Below are 13,720 nucleotides of genomic sequence, written 5' to 3'. Positions count from 1 at the left end.
TGCTCTCTGGGGGCTTGGGCACATATCACACCTCAGCAGACAAAACAGACCTTAAGTCCTGAAATGGATACACTCGGTAAAACTGCAGTTCATGTATTCCTTAATAAAATAAAGGGCCCATCTCACTGTGGGCTCGTTTGTTCCATCTCTACACAAGTTCTCATTCCAGATGTGTTTTGCTTGATGCAGACTCCCCATGCGGTCTCCTATTTAAGGACAGTGACATTAAATAAAATCTATATTTAAACTGCTTTTAAACTCTACATTCTATTTGGTAAGTAATATGCATTGCCATGAGAGCTTATTATTTTATCTTCTACTCATTTTTCTTAAGAACTATAAAAAGTGACATCTGCTTTTATCCTTGTTCTTATCTATTTTCCTAAGCTAAAGATGAATGTATTTCCCTTTAAGCTGAGAGTCATCCTGAGAATGAGAGAATATAAACGAACAACTCAGATCCACTCCCCCTATAAATCACTAGTTACCTTCCTCTGCCCAAAGAGCTGTTGTCAAAATTCTGACACTACACCAAGTCCAACTACCACAAGCTAACTCTTGGAGCATTTAAAAGCTTCACTACAAATTTCTCTGAGTTAAAATAAGTACAGCAGCCTTCTTTACAACAATTTTGCCTGCAGAACCCTTCTGATTACAGATGTCTTTGGGATGCTACATGGATTTACCTGGACCTGACACAGAAGCAACAGGTAAAACCTTCCTGTGCCAACTGCTTGAAAATTGCACGAAACAACTCTGGTTCACTGAAGACTTCCCTAGCCTAGGATACAAAGCTATACATAACTAGGTTACAAATTATAGCCAAATCATCACAGTTATGGGCTCTCTAATGGGACTTCCTTCAACAAATCATTCTTAACACCTCAGAATATATCTTATACATTTGTGTTGTGTTTTTATTTTTTTAATATATCTTTATTGATTTCAGAGAGGAAGGAAGAGGGAGAGAGAGATAGAAACATCCACAAGGAGAGAGAATCATGGATCGGTTGCCTCCTGCAAGTCCCCCACTGGGAATCGAGCCCACGACCCGGGCATGTGCCCTTGACCGGAATCAAACCTGGAACCTTTCAGTTTGCAGGCTGACGCTCTATCCACTGAGCCAAACTGGCTGGGGCAGAATATATTTTAAAGAGTAAAAAAAAAAAAAAATTCCATAACATTAAGTTGCTAAAGCATTTAACTATAGTTTCCACGTAATGGAAATAATTTGTTTAGAAGACACTTACTCTTCACCTAAGCTGTTTGAAAATCATGAAACAACGGACAGATGCTTCTGTATGAGTAGACAGTAGCAGAAAAATAAAGTAAGGTTTACGAAGTTTCAAAATTTAGCCTACTTTTCACAAAATGGTAATATATTTTAGTATCAGTAGCCAAATAACCTGAATGCCATTTTATATATTAAGTGTTACCATAATGACAAACCACCAACGTAAATGAAATGTTTTCAATATATTCAGTTGTCCACAACAACTTCAGAAAAAAAACAAGGAAAGAGGTCAACATACTTTACTTAGTTATTAAGTACACCAGATTAAGGTGCACCTGGGTTGACCTCAACTAGTAAATTACACTGATGTGAAGCATGTGACTTTCTGGCATTTGCCTGGTACTGAACAATGAAATGTTTTCATTACAAATATTACACACACACACACACACACACACACCCCTCAATCTAAATCTGCAGAAAACACAGAGAAAGCTTACAACCGTACAGTATGAAATACTGGCTTGGACAATTACTTATAGTTAAAAAAATGATTAATGAAGCAAATCTCGCAAACCCTCAGCCCTTTCTCTTAATTAAGGACAGACTCTATAGGAAGAGTAGCGCTGGATTTGGCAATAACTGCTTCGCCTCTCCATTTTGCCTGTGTACATACTAACCGCACACGATACTGCTTTGGGGACCCCTGAACACACTTTGCTCGGGCCAAGGACCGCTATCAATTAACGCTGAGAACACCTTCCCGGGGACGCTGACTCCGGAACGGAAACAAAGGAGGGTGTAGCGTGGAGAAAGCCCCCGGGCGCGCCGAGCTCCGCGCTCTCGGAGGCTGCTCCCGCGGCTTGTCTTGCGCTCCAGGGACTGGGGAGTCCCGAACTGATGGCGGACTTGGTTTATTTCCCAAACTTCAGAAGACGGTGTTTACCCTAACTCCGGAGGCTGGAGCGGGAGAAGGGGGGAGCGAGGAAGAAGCTCCCCGTTTTGGCTGCCGCGATCGCCCGCCCGCCTCCCCACGCCGCTCGCACCCTTCCTTCCCCCTCACCTGTCCGGAGCGCGGGGACTCGGAGGTCCAGCCGCCTCTCCGGGCTCTCCCTCCGGGAGCTGTTGGGACGTCTGGCGCCTCCGGAGACGAGCGCAGGAGGCGGCGGCGGCAGGGTCGGGGTCATCAGCAGGAAGCTCCGCAGCCGCCGGCAGCCTCGGTCTCCCTCCCCATCCCGGCGGGGGCTCGGGCAGCGGCGCGCGCGGCCACCGCGGGCGGATGAGTCAGGCGAGGGGGCGGCGGCGAGGGGCGCGGGACCGTGGCGAGGGGCGGGGACGGCCCTACTCCCGCACCGGCGGGGCGGCGGCGGCCTCGGGAGGGAGGGCACGCTCCCGCCAGTGCCCCCCACGAGTCGCAGCGACGCCGGCCGCCGCCATCGGGCACCCGGAATCCCAGCGCTCCTGCCCTCGGTGGTCACCAGGCGCGGCGCGCTGGGCCGGGGACCGGGGCTCGCAGCTCAGGCGTCGCCGCCGCCAAGAAAGACAAAAGGGAGCCGGGGCTGGGGAAGGGAAAAGTTTTCTGCTGGGTCCCTGATGGATCCGGCGAAACCTAAGAGGCGGGTGGGGTCAGGGCGCGGGGCGGGCTTCCAGGAGCGTGGCCACCGGCCCGCCGCCCGGGTGGGAGCCCATCTCGCCGCCCCCCGCGACCCCTGGGCACTCCCCCGGCCCTGCCTCCCCCACTCTGGCGGCCCGCCCCCTCCTGGCGGATGCAGACCAGGTCCGCTCCTCCTCTTCCAGGACCCCCAGCCCCAGCCCCGCGCCCCAGCCGCAAAGTTGCACTTCTAAAGCCGGGGTCACCGCAGACAAAAACCTGTCTTTGGGAAGAAAATACCCGCTTGCAGGAGCTCTCCTCCGGGCTGGAAGGCCAGAGGGTGGAAACGGACACACCCACCGCGGGGCGCGCCCTTTCTGCCGTGGACCCCGGGCCCCGGAGAGCCGTGGACCCGGCCCCGCCGGTGTCCCCGAGCAGTAGCGGAGCCCCGGCAGATCCCGGTTTTCCCGGAGCAGGCGCCTCCGCTCCACGCCTCTCCGTCTTTCTTATCAGACGCCGCCTGGGCGGGGCGGGGTCCCCCTGGCGGGCTGAGCGGGCGCTGCGCGAGCGGAGCCTCACCGGCCCCTCGCGACGCTGTGGACCTCCCTCCCCACCTCGAAGCGCGCGATGATCAACCGCGGTCTGGCCCGGAAAGGGGCTCCCAACAGGCGGCAGGGACGAAGAGGATGAACTGGATCGCTGAGGGCTTCCACGGACAGTGGTGAGGTTCAGCTCCAAACATCAAAGCCAATGAGGGATACAAGTTACTCCTCTTACCCCCAGACAGCCACTGAGTGGAGACTGTGCCCCATTCACAGAGTAAACCATTATGATGGTTACCTCCGACTGGACAGAGACAGAAATGATGATTGTATATACGCAGGTCAATTCAGCAAGTAAAGTTTCATGTAAAACTGGAATAAGGGCTCTTCCAAGCCCGCCACAGAGCATCAGAGCACACCAGTCCCAGCTCCCAGCGCTTGGGGGTGGGGTGTGCCCTTCCTTGTGCGTCTCCTCAATGTATTTTAGGTGGTGGACCAGAGGGCAAGTGTAACATTCTGGTGCAGTGTATTTGTGTATTTCAATGTATGATCTGTTAGGCTCTTTTTTTCTATATAGTTATTTTATTATCAGAGATTAAATTTTAAACAATAGAAATAAATCTAGAGATGTGAAAAATATTTCTAAGAGGAGTTTGTTTCTGGCGAAGGGAAATGTATGAGGGAGGGAGGGAGGGGAATGGGAGTGAGATTGAGAGGTGGGGCAGAATTCCATGCAAAACTTTCCACATTAAAAAAAAAAAAAAATCTTGGAAATCAGATAAGAGACTGTAGAAATGGATTGCTTGTGGTACAATCTTGACTAGAAACATTTGGAAAATTGGCCCTTTGAGTAAAAATTTCACAATCCACATGTTAAAAAGAAAAAAACTAAAGGGCGGGAGGTGGAGAAATGAGTCACAGCTATAAACCATCTGTAGCTTAATGTTACCTCACCTGCATCTAGTACATCTGAGCCCACAGCCACCTGCTGAGCTCTCAGGTTTCCTTACACATTTGTCCAGGCATCCAGTCAAAGGATTGTGATTCCACCAGGCCCTGCTTCCAGTTGTAGCCTGTACATCTTTTAAAGAAATACCTTGAAGTTGCCGAAGCCGGTTTGGCTCAGTGGATAGGGCGTTGGCCTGCGGGCTGAAGGGTCCCGGGTTCGATTCCGGTCAAGGGCATGTACCTGGGTTGCGGGCATATCCCCATAGGGGATGTGCAGGAGGCAGCTGATCGATGTTTCTCTCTCATCGATGTTTCTAACTCTCTATCTCTCTCCCTTCCTCTCTGTAAAAAATCAATAAAATATTTTTAAAAAAAAAATTTTTTTTTAAAGAAATACCCTGAAGCCACCTTTTCCTATAAAGCGCCTGAGAGTGGACACCTCCTGGTTAGGATCACTAGCTTCCCAGGATGACGAACAGGCTCCTAGTGTCCTTACAGATCATTAGACAAGGCATCTTATCTAAGACAAGCAGTGAAATATTTAAGATGGGTATCTAACCATTTAGACATTGAATGACTGAGCCTTCCTCACAGAGTGACTGATGAAAGGAAGAATTAGCACATTCTATGGCCACAGATATTGATGATTCCTCATTTCTAAACTTAGATTTCAGTGATTCAGGCATAAAAGAAGCAGCAGAAAGATGAACTACATCAGACTACCAAAAGGGAATTATTTACGTTTCTTTCAAAAATAATTACTATTCATCTCAGAAAAGATTAGGGTAACATGTCCTCTAAATAGAGGACTATCTACAATTCAGTAGACCAAGCAGATCTTGAGATATTAATTATAAATTCTTCCCTGCCAAGGAGTGCTCAAGGCAAGCTCAGGTAAATTATGTATTTAATATCTGCTTTAGGCCAGCATCTCTCCATCGAAAAAAATCCCAGTGAATATACCATGTCTAATAGATTCTGAATTTAGCTCCATATCCATTTTTAAAGTAATGGATGAGACCTCTCACCATCCAGCTGCATTGCACTTCACACATAATATTTTCTGGTGTATCCTTCTGAGATGTGTAAATTTCCGCCAGAACAAGCACATCTTATAAGAGTGCGCAGAGAAAAGAGAGCACTCCTTCCAGTGATTCAGGCTCAACTACCTACTAACAGGGACTTCCAGCCTTGTTTCTCCCATCCCTTAAGTAAAAACAAGGACCCATTTCAAAGGGCTTTGTGCAAATTGAATGAAATAATACATATAAAACTGTTTACCTGTGACATAAATTCTCAACATGTAGTTACACATGCACAAAACTTGTTTGAATCCTATTAACATAGTAAAAAAGAAGACTCTTCCTCTGGAATCAAGAATAAATTTAAGAAAAATGTTGAAATATGATCAACATTTTTATCTTGGTACACTATAAATATAAAAAATGTTAATGAATTAAGTTTGAAAATATCCATTGGAATGAAAAACAGTATGTATTCTTAACTAAATGATGCAATGAGGCTAAGGGAAGGAAGGCCTATTGGAAAATTTACCTGGGATTATACCCATTTTCTTTTGCCATAAGTGTAGCCCATAGCTTCTCCAGACTTGAGAAGAGGGTCCTCAACCAGAAAATAAAAAATATCTTCAAAGGAAAACAAGTTAAATTGTTTGCCAGACTCTTATCTGAATTCTTTTGTTCCAGCTGTGAAATAGATTGATAGTCTTAAAACCCGGAGGTATCTCTGCTGGCAGCCATAGTTGCTGTTTCAAACTAGGGAGTAAATAAAAACAATGTCACTCAAAGAAAATGATCTGTCTGGTTTTGTCCTTAAAATATAGAATTTGGTGGAAGGAATACAGGAGAAAGAAAAAGGGAACAGAAACACATTTTAAAATAAAATTTTAAGGGCATTTTTGTTTCACTCTGATTTTGACTAGCACTTTGACATATTTTTAATCATTTCTCTCTCATGTGCAATTGACTAATATTAGATTTAGCAGCAGATATGTAATACTTTCAACAATAACGATTGTTTTAAGGAGAGATGTTGCTAATTTCTGTTCATCACATGTGCAAGTTAGAGTGCTACTCTTCTCAAGTAGATATTTTATAATATTGAATCTTGTAATATAACAAATATTTTATGAGTTCTGTATCAACTTCCTTATTCAATAATAAAGTTGATTAAATTCTTTTTACCCAAGGTTCACTGGAAGCATACTTTTTTTAAAATGCCAGAGGGGCACCTCCACCCTCTCTAAGCCCCAGTTCTCTTCTCTAGACAGATTTATACCTGCGTGAACGCAAGGTGATAGCAATCCAAAAAGTAATTTTAAAAATTCCTGACTATGTGTTTTGTCGCCATAATCATATCACAGAGGATATTAAAGGGATTTGAATGAAATGGCAGAGAAGGTGATGGTGGTAGAACACCTGTTCTGCTGTCCACGGTGCTGACTCAGTCATTGGGCATTAGCTCTTGATTCCTAGAAGTGTGGTCTCTGGCTCCGCAACATTGCCTTTACTAGAGAGCTGTTAGAATAGCAGGATCCCAGGCCCCGCCCAAACCTACTGTATCACGCTCTGCAATGAACAACATCCTCATATGATTCATCTGTTTGTTAACAATTTGAGAAATGCTGTACTAGGATGCAGTTCATGTTGCCTTGTGACTTTCCTGATGCTTTGCTTATATCACCCCTCATATCATCCCCTCTGGAGGTGCAGCCCCAATGCTGCCTTTTTTTTAGCTGCATTTAATTTGGGGATGGCAGTGTGCTGTTAAGAGAACATAGCTCTGCCAGGCTGGTGTTGCTCAGTGGTTGAGCGTCGACCTATGAACCAGGAGGTCATGGTTTGGTTTCCAGTCAGGGCACATGCCCAGGGTTATGGGCTGAATCCCCAATGGGGGGCATGCAAGAGGCAGCCAATTAATGATTCTCTCTCATTAATGTTTCTATCTCTCTCCCTCTCCCTTCCTCATGGAAATCAATAAAGAATTTTTAAAGAGAGAGAGCATAGCCTTTGAGTCAAACAGCTAGGTTAAAACCTCAGCTTGTACTGACCATTCTGAGCCTCATTGTCCTCATTCATAAATGTCAATATTATTATATATCCTTAATAATGATGTTTTAAGGATTCAATAATAATAAAATAGTATGTGTAAAGCACTTAACCTGACACATAGAAGATGTTCAATAAATCTCTCAAACACTGTGTGAATGCTACATCCTCTACCAAGGAGGGGTACCCTCTCACCATAACACTCCCAGGCATCATAAAAGAATTTAATCTCCAATTTCTGCTCAATGAAGTCAACAAAACATTTACATTAAATTAGTTAATACAATAAAAACTTTAAACCCACCAAATCTTCTTTCAGTTTGGTGTTTCTCCACATCCATAGTTATAACCTGGAGTAAAGAAAGAGAAGGTCTTTCTTGACAATTATGTTAGATCTGTTTTTATTCAATTAGAACAAGGTGACTTGGTATTTTGAATAGTAAAATGTGTATAAATGTCTGGATGCCTTAATTCTACTACCAACAGAAATCTGTACACATGTATAGCTGACTTTGTAAACAATAATTATTTACACTGATGTATAGACCCTAATTAAGCCATAATGTTGGTTATAATATAATGCAATTTAAAATGTGCTATTTAGGAACACTGGGAATACTGTTTCAAGCATGTATTTTAGAACATGAGGAAAAAATGACATTTTTTTCAAAAGAAACATCAAATATGAGCATCTATCCCATTACAATAGCCATGTAATGCGTTTGACACTAGGAGCATTGCTTGTTGCACTGCTGAACTGGAAACACCTGTTCTCTAAGGGAATGAGCTATTATGAACTTGAGAAAGTCAACTTTTCTTCTAAGTTCTATCTTCACTTTTTAAAGTTCCTGGAAAATAATATTTATAATATATTAGATATCATTTCTTCCAGCTCCCTCATTTTGTAGTTTATGAACATGAGTCAAGTACCTGACTCAGGATCATATAACAAGAGAGTGGTAAAGCCATGAGTAGAATACAGGTCTTCCTATTCCTAGTTCAGTGCTCATTCAACACACATAAAACATGACTCATATTAGGCTGATTTAAAGCCCCCAAGTGATTGAGAGATCTTTACATATCCCTGGAAGTATTTGCATTTTCCCATCCTTACTACACCTCCACTCCTAAGGAAATAGCCTTATGGTAAAAATAGGAGGAGAACTTCAGTTTGAGAATGTTTGTTCATTAATTCAGAAAGCATTCACATAATGTAGTGGATATTATATTCAGTTGGAGCCATATAAAAATGACAGATTCAGATCCCTTTTCCTCATATTTATTCTGGTGAGTTTGGTACTTTTATAAGCATATAATTAGAGTATGAAAAGTGCCCTAATAGGGGAACAAAATGGTGATATTAAATAGGCATCATCAGAAAATTTGGGGGGACCTATAGCTTAAAAGAAATTTTAAAAATATGCAGAAAGAGGATTCTGGCTTTAAAAAACAAGAAGCCTTCAAAAATGTGAGCAAATGGGGATTAGAATTCAAGGATGGGAAGTGTGTGTGTGCGATTTCCAGAGGAGAGACCATTCAGAGGAGTGTAGTCAGTGGTTCTCAACCTTCTGGCCCTTTAAATACAGTTCCTCATGTTGTGACCCAACCATAAAATTATTTTCGTTGCTACCTCATAACTGTAATGTTGCTACTGTTATGAATCATAATGTAAATATCTGATATGCAGGATGGTCTTAGGCGACCCCTGTGAAAAGGTCGTTCGACCGCCAAAGGGGTCGCAACCCACAGGTTGAGAACCACTGGTGTAGATAAAGCCAGTATGGCAAGAGTATGGAATCAAGACAGGAGCTTTAAAAAGGAGATTAAAGAGCTAGGCAGGGGCCAGCTCACATAAGGCCTTGCACTCCAAGTTAAAAGTTTAGGTTTTATCCTGGAGATATTAGGGAACCATTGAAATGCCCTTCTGGTAGATGTAGTAGAGGTTACATGGAGGAGGAAGGAGGACTTAGAAGCAGGCAGGCAAAAATATTAGATTTTTGTAATAGCCATGGTAAGGAAATATGACAGACTGAACTAGGACATTGGGAAGAGGGATGAATTGAAGAGATACATACTGAGAAATAGTATTTGCTGATTGGTAAGAGAGTGGTATAATGTCCAAGTTCCTGGCTAAGATACTTGTTTTTTTCTCCTCATGGCAACAATCAAAACCAGTGTTTCTACACAAAATAAATAGAATCAAATCGTACTATCTCTTCTATAGTAGCTGAATGTACAGTGCATTATATTAATCATTTTTAAGTTTAAAAGCAAAATAAAAATATAATTGATAATTTAAAACATCTTGTAAATTGAAGACTTCCAGGTTGACTCCATTTCACTCTACTCATACAATTTCAGCACTGGCCACCTTTCAAGGTCTACCACCATTGTCCCTAAGACACTTTCTTCCATTCAAAATAAGAGTCTACTCCTCAGAGTGTTTAGTTTCTAACTCAATTGAGCATGAAGATCCAGACACATTGTAATGCTACATTCTGAAAAAGATAATATTTTATTTTATTGAATAATCTTCATTCTAAGTGCAGCTATGTTGCCCTATTCTTGACCTTGCATTACTGTTGATGAGGGAATGGGTATTTGGAGCCCTTTTCATTAGAGATAATTTATAATCATAAATATGAGAATTGGTGGTTAGTAGTGATAGGGATAAGGGTTTTATTTATAGTAAGAAAAGTCATTAAGTAAAGAGGTTTGAATTCAAAAACCCCTTAAATTATGAGTCACTCTTGGGTTTTAAAATATGATAAGGAGCCCAGCCAGTGTGGCTCAGTAGTTGAGCATTGACCTATAAACCAGGAGGTCATGGTTCGATTCCTGGTCAGGCAATACACCCAGTTGCAGGCTTGTCCCCACATGCAGTGGTGTGCAGGAGGCAGCCAATCAATGATTCTCTCTCATCACTGATGTGTCTATCTCCCTCTCCCTCTCCCTCTCCCTCTCCCTCTCCCTCTCCCTCTCCCTCTCCCTCTCCCTCTCCCTCTCCCTCTCCCTCTCTCTCTCCCTTCCTCTCTGAAATCAATAAAATCGTGTGTGTGTGTGTGTGTGTGTTTTTTTTAAAAAAAGAAAGCAATAGCTTTCAACCTTTCAAAAATATATATGACAAGGAAAATTGTGTGCTGAAATAATTTGAGTGGACTTTTACTTATAAATACTTAATATCTTTATTCATTAACATAGCTCCATGACCAGAGTTGATACCCCTTTATTCATATTAATTTTTAATCAAGTCATTTTCTTATCTAAAAATTTGCATGGCTGCCTATTATAAGATAAAGTGCAAAGTATTCAGCTTCTTTATTACAACCTAATGTGGTTTTGACCTTTCTAGGCTCATCTATAACCCGCTTAGGGCACTAACAGAACTGCTTTACCTGGATGTCCCAATGTTCAACTTGGCAATAGGGTACAACCCATGACCCAGGACAGATACTGAGCATTTTCTAGTCCAAGCTATCAGGGCCTGTTCTCTTTTTCTTCTTGAGCTCCCTGTGTTTATACGTATAGTCAAATAGACCGGCTTCTTTTGTACCACTTGGGGACAGCTGATAAGCCTCACTTCCTGCTGTGAGGAGGGCCTTCACGGTTCCTGTGTTTACTCATTCAATAAACACGCGCCAAGGCTCTGCCATGTGCCAGGGACTCAAAAGCATTCTGAATGCTGCTGTTTCTGAGGGGCTTCTGGAGACGTGGGTGCTCTCCCTGGCCTCACCTCCCGGCACAGTGGTGGCAGGTACTCCCCCGTTATTAATGTGAACAGCTGACTTTTTAGGTCCTACTGTAATTTGACAATGACCGGCATTTTAGATCATGAGTTCTCCAGTGTAAAAGAGAATACACTTGCATTTTCGAGCACTTAACAGAATACTATCTACTGTAGCAAGATTGATTACTCCAGCTTCAGGTAGAAAATGACGATAGAATAATAATGTGCTCCCACAAGACTACTGCTTTGCAGCACATAGGAAAATATGATGAATTTTTCCTCTGAATATTTCTTAATGGAAGTCACTATGAGATGCCCATTTTACTTATGGGAAATGCACAAATAAAAATCAGTTCTCAAAAACATTACTCCCACTCACCCAGTATATCCTCTCCAATGGTAATTAATATTCCTCCTCTCTGTTTTAGAATGCAAATTTCTTTTAGATAATCCCATGCACTAAGTTGGAGCCCTTGAAGGTAGCATTATACAGTAATCAAACACAGAGAAGTCAGGGTTCAACTCCCAGCTCTAACACTGTGTGTGGCCTTGGAAATCTGGACCTCATTTTCCTCATCTGTAAAGCAGGGATAATAAAAAATATCTCATAGGTGACTTTTGATAATTAAAGAGATAATTTATGTAAAGTGCTTAATCCATTGTATTAACATTAGCTTTTGTTTTAATAGCTGAAACCCAGAAATCTAATACACGGTATCTGTTTAATAATACTGGTTTACAAAACCCCAGGTTTGATAATGTTGGTTGAGTGAATAAATTAATTAATCAACACATATCTGCTTCGCTTAAGTCTATCCTATCAAATAAAAGAAAAATATGAAAATTGACCATCACTCCAACACTCAAGAGGCCCCCCATGTGGACGCAAGATGGCCAACAGGGGAGGGCAGTTGAGGGGACCAGGCTTGCAGAAAAGAGCAGTTGGGAGGAACAAGGCCTGCAGGGGAGAACAGTTGGGGTGGACCAGGCCTCTAGGGGAGGGCAGTTGGGAGACCAGGCCTGCAGGGGAGGGCAGTTAGGGGCAACTAGGCCTGCAAAGAGGGCAGTTAGGGGAAACCAGGCCAGCAGGGGAGGGCAGTTGGAGGTGACCAGGCCTGCAGGAGAGGGCAGTTGGGGGTGACCAGGCCAGCAGGGGAGGGCAGTTAGGGGCAATCGGGTCAGCAAGGGAGCAGTTAGGCATTGATCAGGCTGGCAGGGGAGTGGTTAGGGGGTGATCAGGCTGGCAGGCAGAAGCGGTTAGGGGCAATCAGGCAGGCAGGCAGGCTAGCAGTTGGGAGCCAGCAGTACTGGACTGTAAGAGGGATGTCTAACTGCTCATTTAGGCCCGATCCCAGTGACAGTAGGACATCCCTCAAGGGGTCCCAGATTGGAGAGGGTGCAGGCTTGGCTGAGGGACACTCCCCCGCCCCGCGTGCATGAATTTCGTGCACTAGGCCACCAGTATCATATAAAAATATTGAGTACACTGTTCTTCACTTCGCAAGATGTGAGTGGTCCTCTCCCAGGAAGATTCACTGTTGGAATTGTCTCCTTGGTAGTGATTGTCTTGGGCTGAGCTGTGACATCTTTGACATGTTTGCCCTGGTGACAGGTCATACACATTGGAGTTTCTTGGGAAGGATCAGGGCCAGGCTCATCAGTCTTGGCACATTGTTTTCCCTTTCAGACATGTACCTAACCATAAAGGGAGAGAACCTTGGCCTCATTTCCATTCACCCTGGAGCATGACAAACACTGCTAATCAGCTGCCTGCTGACCATTTGGCTCATCTTTGGGACTAGGAAAGCCAACTTGAGAAAAATAGCAGCTGGTAGCCTGACTCTTTGCTACTGTCTGGCCTTGGCCCTGCAGCTCAGAGAAAGGCAATTTATGTTGCCAAGTGTTTATGCAAATATTATCAATCTTTTAAATGAAAGGGATTATTGATAAATGATACGTTGCCCTTTTCACACTGAGCATGCATACTGCCTGTCTACTGGTAACAGATTTGTCTACTGTTAATACAGCCCAATTGTCCATATTTCACTGCTTTTCTCAGCTGAAGATGCATATGAAAAGAGTGGCAAGTGGAGTAGAGGAGCCTGGGTGTTCATTAGGATCTGCCACTCATTGCATATATGGCTTTGAGCCAGGGGTCAGGTGTAGATCATATATGGATTAGTATAGGGTTGACTATCTTCTGTGTACCAGTCTCTGGGTAAGATACCATGTATGCATGTAAGCTCTTTAAATTTTCCAATGACCCTGTAATGATACCCATTATATAAATGAAGAAGTTGAATCTCAGAAAGAGTGTATAACTTGTCCAAGCTCACTGAACTAAAAAGATGCACAAAAGATGACTTCAATACAATCTGGCATTTAAAACTTGACACATTTATGAACATATTATTTTACATGATTAAAAAATAGAACATTTCGCATGGTCAGCATGGCTCCGTGGTTGAGCGTAGACCTATGAACCAAGAGGAAAGGGTTCGATTCCCGATCAGGGCACATGCACGGGTTGCGCTCTATCCCTAGTGTGGGTCATGCAGGAGGCAGCCAATCAATGATTCTCTCTCATCATTGATTTTTCCAACTCTCTTC

At 43.4% G+C, this 13,720-nt stretch overlaps 1 protein-coding gene across 1 annotated transcript in view; it reads right to left on the bottom strand.

The window, feature by feature from the left end:
• TMEM200A (transmembrane protein 200A) overlaps window positions 1–2,530 on the bottom strand; it is a 56,923-nt gene extending 54,393 nt beyond the window's left edge. The window contains exon 1 of the mRNA XM_036318221.1: window positions 2,298–2,530. The gene's annotated coding sequence lies outside the window, so the exon portion shown is untranslated. The remainder of the gene's footprint in view (window positions 1–2,297) is intronic.
• Window positions 2,531–13,720: the final 11,190 nt, after the last annotated feature.

Source organism: Myotis myotis, unplaced genomic scaffold, assembly GCF_014108235.1.
Source record: "Myotis myotis isolate mMyoMyo1 unplaced genomic scaffold, mMyoMyo1.p scaffold_m19_p_7, whole genome shotgun sequence".
Lineage (NCBI taxonomy): Eukaryota > Metazoa > Chordata > Mammalia > Chiroptera > Vespertilionidae > Myotis > Myotis myotis.
This window is presented reverse-complemented; position numbering and strand designations above follow the sequence as displayed.